The 13820-nt window shown below is 42.2% G+C and overlaps 1 non-coding gene across 1 annotated transcript; it reads right to left on the bottom strand.

The window, feature by feature from the left end:
- Window positions 1-3050: 3050 nt before the first annotated feature.
- TRNAT-CGU (transfer RNA threonine (anticodon CGU)) lies at window positions 3051-3124 on the bottom strand. Its single transcript has one exon. It is a non-coding gene; the product is annotated as a tRNA-Thr (tRNA).
- Between the last annotated feature and the right edge of the window lie 10696 nt (window positions 3125-13820).

Raw genomic sequence — 13820 nt, forward strand, 5'->3', positions numbered from 1 at the left:
TCAGCAAACATTTAATCTAAAGGATTCCATCTGTGCCTTAAGGAAAATTTCCAAAGGGACACATTTGTTGAAAGTTATGTATTTGGCAGGCTTTTTTTGACTCCCACGGATCAAGAAGATCAGCAAAAGAAATTGTAGCTGGCATTATTTGAACCTGCGTGACAAACGCAGTGGAAAGCTTTCCGTGCAAAAAGCACTCAATATTTACTACACTTTGAACACATTACTGTTTCCGTGACTTGCAAAAGCCAACACCAAGCCACATACTTGTTAATATTCCCGGTTTACTTAGAAGAGCAGCAAAAATAAACGTAGTCGGCAGGATTTGAACCTGTGCGGGGAGACCCCAATGGATTTCTAGTCCATCGCCTTAAAGGTGTTGTCCCGCGAAAGCAAGTGGGTCTATACACTTCTGTATGGCCATAATAATGCACTTTGTAATGTACATTGTGCATTAATTATGAGCCATACAGAAGTTATAAGAAATTTTTCACTTACCTGCTCCGTTGCTAGCGTCCTCGTTTCCATGGAGCCGCCGAACTTTCGGCGTCTAATGTCCAAATTAGACGCGCTTGCGCAGTCCGGGTCTTCTTCTTTTCTCAATGGGGCTCTGTGTAGCTCCGCACCGTCACATGCCGATTCCAGCCAATCAGGAGGCTGGAATCGGCAATGGACCGCACAGAAGCCCTGCGGTCCACCGAGGGAGAAGATCCCGGCGGCCATCTTTAGCAGGTAAGTAAGAAGTCACCGGAGCACGGGGATTCAGGTAAGCGCTGTCAGGTGTTCTTTTTTAACCCCTGCATCGGGGTTGTCACGTGCCGAACGGGGGGGGGGGGTTGAAAAAAAAAAAAACCCGTTTCGGCGCGGTGCAACCCCTTTAACCACTCGGCCATGACTACACATGAGAAGCATTATAGCTACTCTAGAAAAAGGCTTGGGCCTATGACTACACAGCATTAGCAAAATTCAGAGAAGGCATGTCCGGCTAAAGTGATTATGCAGGTTCCACTGAGATTTGAACTCGGATCGCTATTACACCATGGAACCACACACTGAGTTAAAGGTAGCCTAAAAGGAGGGCGCAATATACCTAGAAAAGTTGTACTGGAGAAAAGATTGTCATCCAAAAGGCACTAGATAGTTATCACACTCTGACCCCTTTCCATCACTTCAGCAAACATTTAATCTAAAGGATTCCATCTGTGCCTTAAGGAAAATTTCCAAAGGGACACATTTGTTGAAAGCTACGTATTTGGCAGGCTTTTTTTGACTCCCACGGATCAAGAAGATCAGCAAAAGAAATTGTAGCTGGCAGTATTGAGCTGCCATCAAGTGCTGGGAATTTTCTGGTTCCATAGGTATGTAATCCATGCATTTGCCTTGCATGAATTGTGGCCTGTTTTACTTTAAAAGTTAGATAGAAGACAGAATTGACAGATTTAGGGAATGCTAGGGAAATGCCAACATAAATGAGAAGCAGAGAGGACAGAATGTTTAGTATTTATGCCATTAGCATGGGTCATCACGTTGGATGTAAAACAAGACCTGCTGAGCCAATGTCTGATGTACGGCGCTGTTGCATGTGGAAAGAAAATGAAGCCTAAGAATCATCACGACTGTTTTCCAAATGTGGGTTCGGTAAGGGTACTTTTGTTGATGTGGTGGCCGAGTGGTTAAGGCGATGGACTGCTAATCCATTGTGTTCCGCACGCATGTGTTCGAATCCAATCTTTGTCGTATGCTTCCATTTTGGAAAATTCTCTATGCTCAGCGCTAGCAATGCCAAGAGGAAGAAAGTTTACCAACACCATTCAAGAAGGATGCTATTGAAGCTTCTAAACATATTTACAAGCATTATATAGCGTATCAGTTAGGCAATAGTGAATCGGCACCTCTAATTTATCGTGCCTTATGCCATCCTACATTTTGCAAAACATTGCAACCATCTACTTCTTAAAACTAAACCAGAGCTGACTCTTTGCCACTCGGGTGGAGTATTCTAGGGATGTGGGACGAGCATCTTTAATGTCATTGGCTAGTGAACATCTCCCTTTTGGAAAAAAAAGCTGATTATTGAGCAGAATAAGAGAACAAGGCACTGCTGAGAGTTGAACTCAGTATCTCCTGTTGACTAGACAGGCGCTTTAACCAACTAAGCCACAGCGCCCATGAGCAAACCTGTGGAAAACAAGAAAGATGGCAAGGATGATCCAGGAGAAGAATTTTTAAATGTAGGATGATTTTGTGGAGTGGTTCTAAGTTTTGCTATTTGTCACAGAGATGGCAAATTAAGTGTGAACAGATCCTATGCAGCATGTAGTTTCAGTTGGCTGCCACTATAGAACAGCAAGGCAGTCGAATCCCGTCCCATACTTGGCAGCAGCATGCAGTTCTCTGTCATTTTGCATCGTGACAATTCTAAATGAAATCGGCTTGGGACGATCCTTTTTGGAAAAGACATGGATAATTTGTCCATAGGTATGTAATCCATGCATTTGCCTTGCATGAATTGTGGCCTGTTTTACTTTAAAAGTTAGATAGAAGACAGAATTGACAGATTTAGGGAATGCTAGGGAAATGCCAACATAAATGAGAAGCAGAGAGGACTGAATGTTTAGTATTTATGCCATTAGCATGGGTCATCACGTTAGATGTAAAACAAGACCTGCTGAGCCAATGTCTGATGTACGGCGCTGTTGCATGTGGAAAGAAAATGAAGCCTAAGAATCATCAAGACTGTTTTCCTAATGTGGGTTCGGTAAAGGTACTTTTATTGACGGGGTGGCCGAGTGGTTAAGGCGATGGACTGCCAATCCATTGTGCTTTGCATGCATGTGTTTGAATTCGCTCCTCTAATTTATCGTGCCTTATGCCATCCTACATTTTGCAAAACATTGCAACCATCTACTTGTTAAAACTAAACCAGAGCTGACTCTTTGCCACTCGGGTGGAGTATTCTAGGGATGTGGGACGAGCATCTTTAATGTCATTGGCTAGTGAACATCTCCCTTTTGGGAAAAAAGGTGATTATTGAACAGAATAAGCAAACAAGGCACTGCTGAGAGTTGAACTCAGGATCTCCTGTTTACGAGACAGGCACTTTAAACAACTAAGCCACAGCGCCCATGAGCAAAACTGTGGAAAACAAGAAAGATGGCAAGGATGATCCAGGAGAAGAATTTTTAAATGTAGGATGATTTTGTGGAGTGGTTCTAAGTTTTGCTATTTGTCACAGAGATGGCAAATTATGTGTGAACAGATCCTATGCAGCATGTAGTTTCATTTGGCTGCCACTATAGAACAGCAAGGCAGTCGAATCCCGTCCCATACTTGGCAGCAGCATGCAGTTCTCTGTCATTTTGCATCGTGATAATTCTAAATGAAATCGGCTTGGGACGATCCTTTTTGGAAAAGACATGGATAATTTGTCAGTGTGCAGCGAAAGTTGGAATGGCATCAAGTGCTGGGAATTTTCTGGTTCCATAGGTATGTAATCCATGCATTTGCCTTGCATGAATTGGGGCCTGTTTTACTTTAAAAGTTAGATAGAAGGCAGAATTGACAGATTTAGGGAATGCTAGGGAAATGCCAACATAAATGAGAAGCAGAGAGCACTGAATGTTTAGTATTTATGCCATTAGCATGGGTCATCATGTTGGATGTAAAACAAGACCTGCTGAGCCAATGTCTGATGTACGGCGCTGTTGCATGTGGAAAGAAAATGAAGCCTAAGAATCATCACGACTGTTTTCCAAATGTGGGTTCGGTAAGGGTACTTTTGTTGATGGGGTGGCCGAGTGGTTAAGGCGATGGACTGCTAATCCATTGTGCTCTGCACGCATGGGTTCGAATCCCATCCTCGTCGTATGCTTCCATTTTGGAAAATTCTCTATGCTCAGCGCAAGCAATGCCCCGAGGAAGAAAATTTACCATCACCGTTCAAGAAGGATGCTATTGAAGCTTCTAAACATATTTACAAGCATTATATAGCGTATCAGTCAGGCAATAGTAAATCCGCTCCTCTAATTTATCGTGCCTTATGCCATCCTACATTTTTCAAAACATTGCAACCATCTACTTGTTAAAACTAAACCAGAGCTGACTCTTTGCCACTCGGGTGGAGTATTCTAGGGATGTGGGACGAGCATCTTTAATGTCATTGGCTATTGAACATCTCCCTTTTGGAAAAAAAGCTGATTATTAAGCAGAATTAGAGGACAAGGCACTGCTGAGAGTTGAACTCAGGATCTCCTGTTTACTAGACAGGCGTTTTAACCAACTAAGCCACAGCGCCCATGAGCAAACCTCTGGAAAACCAGAACGATGGCAAGGATGATCCAGGAGAAGAATTTTTAAATGTAGGATGATTTTGTGGAGTGGTTCTAAGTTTTGCTATTTGTCACAGAGATGGCAAATTATGTGTGAACAGATCCTATGCAGCATGTAGTTTCAGGTGGCTTCCACTATAGAACAGCAGGGCAGTCGAATCCCATTCTATACTTGTTAGCAGCATGCAGCTCTCTGTCATTTTGTATCGTGACAATTCTAAATGAAATCGGCTTGGGACGATCCTTTTTGGATAATTTGTCAGTGTGCAGCGAAAGTTGGAATGGCATCAAGTGCTGGGAATTTTCTGGTTCCATAGGTATGTGAGGGTATATATATATATTGCCATATGTTTTTTTTTATGTTTTATACCTATATGCAAGTTTTATTCAATTCCAAATGAAAAAAACTTATCTGTCGCCTTACATCAGATATTCCAAGGCTTTAGAAGGCTGAGAGAGATGTTCTAGAAATTCAGAGAAGAAGAACCAGACATGGAGAATGCATGTTTGGCCGTTTTCTTAGACCTGAGTGGGTGATTCTTTGCACTGGAGTTAATTGAATACGTGATTTTCTGTACGTAAGCCAGAGGCGCCAGTATCAAGATAATGACTGTTATATGATTTTCACTGTCTCAGTCCGCAAATCCGGACTTCCCATATATGGTTATGAGCCCATCACCCCTTTGGGGATGGGACAAAGGGTATAAGATCTCATGTAATCTGTAATAAAGCACGTCGGCACAGCCGAAAGCCATGTCCCGTGTGAGAAACTATACCAGACCTCTGTGTGGTGTCTATTCTTACCGCCGGCAACGGGGCAAGTGGGGTGGGCCCGATTGGTGCTGTACTTAGAATATTTTAACCCTGATAAATGGCGCCCGAAAGTGCGGCGACAAAACCGGAGCTTACAACGCATTCCACCCGGATCCACGCCGCAGAGAAGCCGCCCTGCTGCAAACCGAGCCTGATCAACTCACTTAGAACTCCAGGTAAGACAAACATATATTTATGTTGTGTTTTACGCTGAGAGTCTTGCAGCAGGACTGACTATCTGTGGTTTGTGACCGGACGGGTTGGGTTAAGAGTTCTACACGGTAACTCGTGTGGGCTCCGGGTTTGCCGTCATGGACCACTGACCGTGATATGCGCACCAATGGCTCACCCAGAAACTAGTCTGTAGTCTATTTGTTGTTGAAGTCCGTAGTGTTTTAATAATAGTGGAGATTGTTGTATCTGCAGAATTTTTTTTCCTCTTACTTTTCATTTGGTCTCACAGAAGGAGGAACCCTCGGTTAGTTTAGTTGTTAATGGTTTAGAGGAGAGGGAAGCACTCTGTAAGACAGGTCCCATTGACGAAGGAACCCTCCGTTTTAGTTTAGTTTAGTAGTTAATGGTTTAGCTGAGGAGAGGGATGTACTCTTTGGGACTGGTTCCATAAGAAGAAGATGCCTTCGGTTGTCTTGCCGGTATATAAGGGGCTGACAATTCGGGTCAGAAGGATGCACTCTATGGAGCGTGTTATTATTATTATTGTTGTTGTTGTAATATGCGTAAGATCTTATTAAAGAAGATAGAGCCCCTCAAGGGCTGCCGCCGTGCGGATGAATTTGTAAAATGGAAGAAAACTCTAATGAAAATGTGTGACACCGACCCGCATGGCAGATTACAAAATGGTGTCTGGGAGGAGGTCTTTAGGACCCAGAGGTGCCTTGGAAGATCAAGGTTTGCTAGAAAATGCTGGAGGAGAGAGAGAGAGAGAGAGACAGTCAGAGAAAGTTGTATGTACACATTATTTGTTTAAGAAAGTGTCCGTAAGTGAAATGTTGAAAAGTACAGTAAGTGATTAAGAGGGCGTCAGGAGAGTGTCTATTAAAGGTTATATTGGCAGTTAGGTAGGGGAGAGAAATAAGGGGAGCAAGCAAGTCGATAAGTAAGTTACAATGCATGTGATTTGTTGGCAAAGAGAGATGAAAATGTGTATAATACAAGATAGATAATAGATAATATGTATAATCCATACTAGGTGGATATATATGTGTATATATATATACTGTATGTGCAAATAGTTAACTGAGCTTGCTTTTAGGGGAGAAGAGTTTTGTTGACATGTAGCTGCGAGCTTGTGTTCAGTCTGTTTAGTCTTCAAGGTCAAGAGATAACGAAGCGAGAGAAAGAATGCAATAATAACCCTGGATAATATCTCTGCTTGCTGTAAAGGAATGGAGGCTTGAAATGAATTTAATTAGTTATACTGTCTTAGTAGGCAGGGAAATATAGTAATTTCTAATGTATATTCTTACTTATACAGGGGTTGAAAATGAATGTTGCAAGGTCCCAGGATATGTGTTAATTATGATTTCAAAATGCAGGCAATAGTTTAAGCTAAAACTTATTCAGTCTGTGTTTCATATTCGCGGAGAGATAACAGTCAGGGTCACAGAAACTAAAACACTTCAGTGTTTAATACAGCATATAATAGCTTCAGTAAATAAGAAATATAGAATGTATCAGCAAACTTTTTTTCACATAATTTGTCAAAGATAGCGCTCATTCACAATCTCATCTCAATAGAATCATGTAATTTATAAGATAATAGCACTCACCTCAATGTTTTTCAACTGATGTATGTTTGTCAAACTTTTTTTTGTCCGTGCATCTGTATGTACTGGTACACCTCCAAGGGGGGTGACGGAGCAGACTTGAGAGCATGGATGGATGAGAGTTAGTGACCCGTGTTCAAGCTGTGATGGAATGTGTGATGCAGATAATGACTGGGGATAAAAGTCCTCCCCATGCATGGGACTTTGCTTGGTTGAGATGTGGACGTGTGGACTGTTACGCTGAAATGGAGTTGGGAAGACGGACGCAATGTGCCAATATCGAAGGGGTGGAGCTAGATGATTTAATAGTACGTAGTAATGTTTCATCCTTCTTGTCCAAGGGAGGGGGTGAGGAGCGTGAGCAGCTAGTAAAAGTTTTTGTTTTTGTTTTGTTTTTTCTCCTGTCTCAGATTTGATAAGATATTGCAGGCAGGACCAGACTAATAATGAATTCACTTAAAGGGATATCACATTTCAAATATGAGTAGATGTTTTGTAGATTATTCTGCCCCGATGTAACTCATGTTTCTGTTATAGGTGCTAACATCTTACAGGCCTTATCTGCATCCATCAAATCTTTTTACAATGTGGTACTAACTTAAACCCGGCTACTATTCTTCCAATTGCGTACCCTGGTTTAAAGGGGGGGAGGAGAAGGCATAGGTGATCTAGGTATTGCAAGTCAGCCATTTTTAAATTCAGCCATTTTTAAATTTTTTGCAAGCCATTTTTTAATTTTTTAATTTTTTGCAACAAGATTCTGATCTATTTGAAATAGAATACCAGCCTGATTGTCTAGCATTGATGCAACAAGAAAATTTAAGTTTTAAAAAGTTACTGAAAGCCCTTGTTAATAATGCATATTTTGAGTTGTTTTTTATAGATGGTACCCAGGGTGATTGACGACTCCACACTGGATATGCAGTCGTAACACAACATGACACGGTAAAAGCAGAATGCCTCCGCATGTCGCAGTACAAGAAGCGGAACTAAAAGCCCTCGCTGAGGCGTGTAGAGTGACAGAAGGTAAGACGGCAAACATTTACACTGACTCCCGGTATGCATTTGGCATAGTTCATGATTACGGCCCAACATGGAAGGCCAGACAGTTTTTTACCACAGCAGGACAGCCAATTAAGAATGTTGCAGCGGTGCAGTCTCATGGAGACCCTACTTCTACCTGACAAGGTGGAAAGCTCACACCAATTCCTACACCGGAGAAACAAGAGGCAATGCCATCACAGACCACACAGCAAAAGCAGCGGCCCTTAAGCCATGGAAGAAAGAAGAAAAGAAGAATTTGACAAAAACTTGGACTTTGATAAAAACTTGGACTTTGATAAAAACTTGGACTTTGATAAAAACTTGGACTTTGATAAAAATTTGAACTTTGATATGCTAAAGACTTTACAGTTAAGAAAAAGACAAATGGACTAAAAAGGGACGGCGTATGGTGAACAGTCAACAGCACTTGCCCACCATAGTCCCTGTGCCCCATGATGGCCCAGCTGACGCACGAAAAGACGCACCTCTCAAAGCAGCAATGATGTCGATGCTTGAACAAGGACGGGTGGCTCCTTGGTTTTCTGTAGCTGCTGCATCATTTGTCCAATTTTGCATGATCTTTGCCGTAAGCAACAGGGCAGAAGTAAAATTTGCCACATCACACTTGCCTAGACCACTCTACCCATTTCAGGGATTGCAAATTGGCTACACTCAGCTCCTACTTGTTGGGAAGCATGAATATGTGCTTGTTGTTGTTGATGTTTTTCAGGTTGGAGACCTACTCTGTTACCAAAATAAATAAGCAGGTAACAGCACAGAAGCTCATGAATGAGGTAATCTGCAGATATGGGGTACCGGAAGTGATTGAGTCAAACAAAGGTACACACTTCACAGGTGAAATAATGCAATACATCATGTCTGTTTTGGGTATTTTCCAGGCTTTTCACACACCCTACCGTCCGCGGAGTAGTGGGAAAGTAGATACAAAAGACAATAGAGGAAATGGGTAAATTTTGAATTGAGTGTCTTCTATTAGTTTTTCTTTTTTCCAGGAGGATACATGCCACAGTAGCTGAGTTTGGGGAATGATTTTCTTGTTAATGTTGTCATAGGTCTCTCCAAGGAATTGTCAATAATGTATTCTGTAGTCTCTGCTTTTCTCCCAGGTCCTACAGATGAGTGTCACAATCTAAAACCAGGTGACAGGGTCTATGTGAAAAAGTTTGAGAGAGAAACCCGGTTTGAATATCCTTACCAGATGTTGTTCACCACCCCAACTGCAGTCAAGCTTGAAGGAAAGCCCACTTGGATCCACACTTCGCACTGAAAAAACTAATGATCCTGCATATCCTTTACATGCTATAATGTGGTACAATTCCTCTAACACACACCTTTGACTACTGTACACTAGCCCCCTGTTTCAGAACAAATTAATACAATTAAATGTGCAATATGAAGAGTACAATGAGGGTGAGAATCCAACACCGCATCGTGCTAAGAGAGACATTGACACTCCAGGTGGTAACTTTGACCCACATGTACACATAGATGCAATAGGAGTGCCAAGGGGGGTGCCAGATTAATATTAATTCTAGAGATCAGGTTTAAGCAGGTTTTGAGTCCTTATTTGCTATTGTCACTGTTAATAATAATGTAGATTGGATGAATTATATCTATTCCAATTAGCAGAGGTTTGTAAACTACACCAGAGATGCTTCGCAAGGGTTAGCTGACCAATTAGGGCCCACTGCATCCATGGCGTTCCAAAATAGAGTGGCCCTGGATATGATTTTAGCAGAAGAAGGTGGGGTATGTAATTTCCTGTTTGTGTATTATCCCTTTAATGTGACCAAAATTTCCCTTGTTTGAAAAAGATGAAGAGCCAGTTCCGATAATGACAACCAGATACGTTACCAGAAGAATGGCGAAATGTACTAGTACTGTGTCTGCCTCAGTCTCATAAGATGGATTGTCAGTGGACTTCCCATTTGCCTAGGGAAAGTGCAGAAGACCTTAGGTTCCGGCGAGGGCACACCCTGCGGGGTGTTAACTCGTACAGATAGAGGGTATGGATGCCCGGAAATAAGCCCAGGGAATCCATGGCCTCCTTCTGAGGTGAGGTAGGGATCCCTCCCCCTTTAGGAGTAGGGACTTACGGGCAGTGGAGAAACCCTGACGTAAGGGAGAGACGACCGAGGAAGAGTGCAAAGTCTGATGCTTGATCTCCATATTAAGTTTTTTAGGGGGGTTTGTGAGGGTATATATATATATATTGCCATGTTTTTTTTTTATGTTTTATACCTATATGCAAGTTTTATTCAATTCCAAATGAAAAAAACTTATATGTCGCCTTACATCAGATATTCCAAGGCTTTAGAAGGCTGAGAGAGATGTTCTAGAAATTCAGAGAAGAAGAACCAGACATGGAGAATGCATGTTTGGCCGTTTTCTTAGAATTGAGTGGGTGATTCTTTGCACTGGAGTTAATTGAATACGTGATTTTCTGTACGTAAGCCAGAGGCGCCAGTATCAAGATAATGACTGTTATATGATTTTCACTGTCTCAGTCCGCAAATCCGGACTTCCCATATATGGTTATGAGCCCATCACCCCCTTGGGGATGGGACAAAGGGTATAAGATCTCATGTAATCTGTAATAAAGCACGTCGGCACAGCCGAAAGCCATGTCCCGTGTGAGAAACTATACCAGACCTCTGTGTGGTGTATATTCTTACCGCCGGCAACGGGGCAAGTGGGGTGGGCCCGATTGGTGCTGTACTTAGAATATTTTAACCCTGATAGGTATGTAATCCATGCATTTGCCTTGCATGAATTGTGGCCTGTTTTACTTTAAAAGTTAGATAGAAGACAGAATTGACAGATTTAGGGAATGCTAGGGAAATGCCAACATAAATGAGAAGCAGAGAGGACTGAATGTTTAGTATTTATGCCATTAGCATGGGTCATCACGTTGGATGTAAAACAAGACCTGCTGAGCCAATGTCTGATGTACGGCGCTGCTGCATGTGGAAAGAAAATGAAGTCTAAGAATGATCACGACTGTTTTCCAAATGTGGGTTCGGTAAGAGTACTTTTGTTGACGGGGTGGCCGCGTGGTTAAGGCGATGAACTGCTAATCCATTGTGCTCTGCACGCATGGGTTGGAATCCCATCCTCGTCATATGCTTCCATTTTGGAAAATTCTCTATGCTCAGCGCAAGAAATGCCCCGAGGAAGAAAATTTACCATCACCGTTCAAGAAGGATGCTATTGAAGCTTCTAAACATATTTACAAGCATTATATAGCGTATCAGTCAGGCAATAGTGAATCCGCACCTCTAATTTATCGTGCCTTATGCCATCCTACATTTTGCAAAACATTGCAACCATCTACTTGTTAAAACTAAACCAGAGCTGACTCTTTGCCACTCGGGTGGAGTATTCTAGGGATGTGGGACGAGCATCTTTATGTCATTGGCTAGTGAACATCTCCCTTTTGGAAAAAAAAGCTGATTATTGAGCAGAATAAGAGAACAAGGCACTGCTGAGAGTTGAACTCAGGATCTCCTGTTTACTAGACAGGTGCTTTAACCAACTAAGCCACAGCGCCAATGAGCAAACCTGTGGAAAACAAGAAAGATGGCAAGGATGATCCAGGAGAAGAATTTTTAAATGTAGGATGATTTTGTGGAGTGGTTCTAAGTTTTGCTATTTGTCACAGAGATGGCAAATTATGTGTGAACAGATCCTATGCAGCATGTAGTTTCAGGTGGCTTCCACTATAGAGCAGCAAGTCAGTCGAATCCCGTCCCATACTTGGCAGCAGCATGCAGCTCTCTGTCATTTTGCATCGTGACAATTCTAAATGAAATCGGCTTGGGATGATCCTTTTTGGAAAAGACATGGATAATTTGTCAGTGTGCAGCGAAAGTGTCAGGGTAATTCCAAGTACAGCACCAATCAGGCCCACCCCACTTGCCCCGCTGCCGGCAGTAAAGTAGAGACACCACACAGAGGTCTGGTATAGTTCCTCACACGGGGACATGACTGCGCACTTTATTACAGATTACATAGGATCTTATTTCCTTTGGTCTCATCACTAGGAATGGGTGATGGGCTTATTGGCTCAAATTCACCGCATAACCATATATGGAAAGTCCGGATTTCCGGCCTGAGACAGTGAAAGTTCAGATGCATAGTTGAACGGTCTTCATCTAGATATGGCGCTTCTGGGAAAACGGCCAAGTACACGGCCTTGTGTCTGGTTCTTCTTTGCCGCGTTTAAAATACATTTTGTCTTCGCCTTGCAAGGCCTTTGGAATATCTGATGTAAGACGACATATAAGTTTTTCTCATTTTAACTTTGAATAGAACTTGCATACAGGTATAAAAGCATAAAAAACATTTGGCAATATATACATATACCCTCACAAAAGTTGGAATGGCATCAAGTGCTGGGAATTTTCTGGTTCCATAGGTATGTAATCCATGCATTTGCCTTGCATGAATTGTGGCCTGTTTTACTTTAAAAGATAGATAGAAGACAGAATTGACAGATTTAGGGAATGCTAGGGAAATGCCAACATAAATGAGAAGCAGAGAGGACTGAATGTTTAGTATTTATGCCATTAGCATGGGTCATCACGTTGGATGTAAAACAAGACCTGCTGAGCCAATGTCTGATGTACGGCGCTGCTGCATGTGGAAAGAAAATGAAGTCTAAGAATGATCACGAATGTTTTCCAAATGTGGGTTCGGTAAGGGTCCTTTTGTTGATGGGGTGGCTGAGTGGTTAAGGCGATGGACTGCTAATCCATTGTGCTCTGCACGCATGGGTTCGAAGCCCATCCTCGTCGTATGCTTTCATTTTGGAAAATTCTCTATGCTCAGCGCAAGAAATGCCCCGAGGAAGAAAATTTACCATCACCGTTCAAGAAGGATGCTATTGAAGCTTCTAAACATATTTACAAGCATTATATAGCGTATCAGTCAGGCAATAGTGAATCCGCACCTCTAATTTATCGTGCCTTATGCCATCCTACATTTTGCAAAACATTGCAACCATCTACTTGTTAAAACTAAACCAGAGCTGACTCTTTGCCACTCGGGTGGAGTATTCTAGGGATGTGGGACGGGCATCTTTATGTCATTGGCTAGTGAACATCTAACTTTTGGAAAAAAATGCTGATTTTTGAGCAGAATAAGAGAACAAGGCACTGCTGAGAGTTGAACTCAGGATCTCCGGTTTACTAGACAGGTGCTTTAACCAACTAAGCCACAGCGCCCATGAGCAAACCTGTGGAAAACGAGAAAGATGGCAAGGATGATCCAGGAGAAGAATTTTTAAATGTAGGATGATTTTGTGGAGTGGTTCTAAGTTTTGCTATTTGTCACAGAGATGGCAAATTATGTGTGAACAGATCCTATGCAGCATGTAGTTTCAGGTGGCTACCACTATAGAACAGCAAGGAAGTCGAATCCCGTCCCATACTTGGCAGCAGCATGCAGCTCTCTGTCATTTTGCATCGTGACAATTCTAAATGAAATCGGCTTGGGACGATCCTTTTTGGAAAAGACATGGATAATTTGTCCATAGGTATGTAATCCATGCATTTGCCTTGCATGAATTGTGGCCTGTTTTACTTTAAAAGTTAGATAGAAGACAGAATTGACAGATTTAGGGAATGCTAGGGAAATGCCAACATAAATGAGAAGCAGAGAGGACTGAATGTTTAGTATTTATGCCATTAGCATGGGTCATCACGTTGGATGTAAAACAAGACCTGCTGAGCCAATGTCTGATGTACGGCGCTGCTGCATGTGGAAAGAAAATGAAGTCTAAGAATGATCATGACTGTTTTCCAAATATGGGTTCGGAAAGGGTACT

This window comes from Eleutherodactylus coqui, chromosome 11, assembly GCF_035609145.1.
Source record: "Eleutherodactylus coqui strain aEleCoq1 chromosome 11, aEleCoq1.hap1, whole genome shotgun sequence".
In the NCBI taxonomy this organism is placed as follows: Eukaryota; Metazoa; Chordata; class Amphibia; order Anura; family Eleutherodactylidae; genus Eleutherodactylus; species Eleutherodactylus coqui.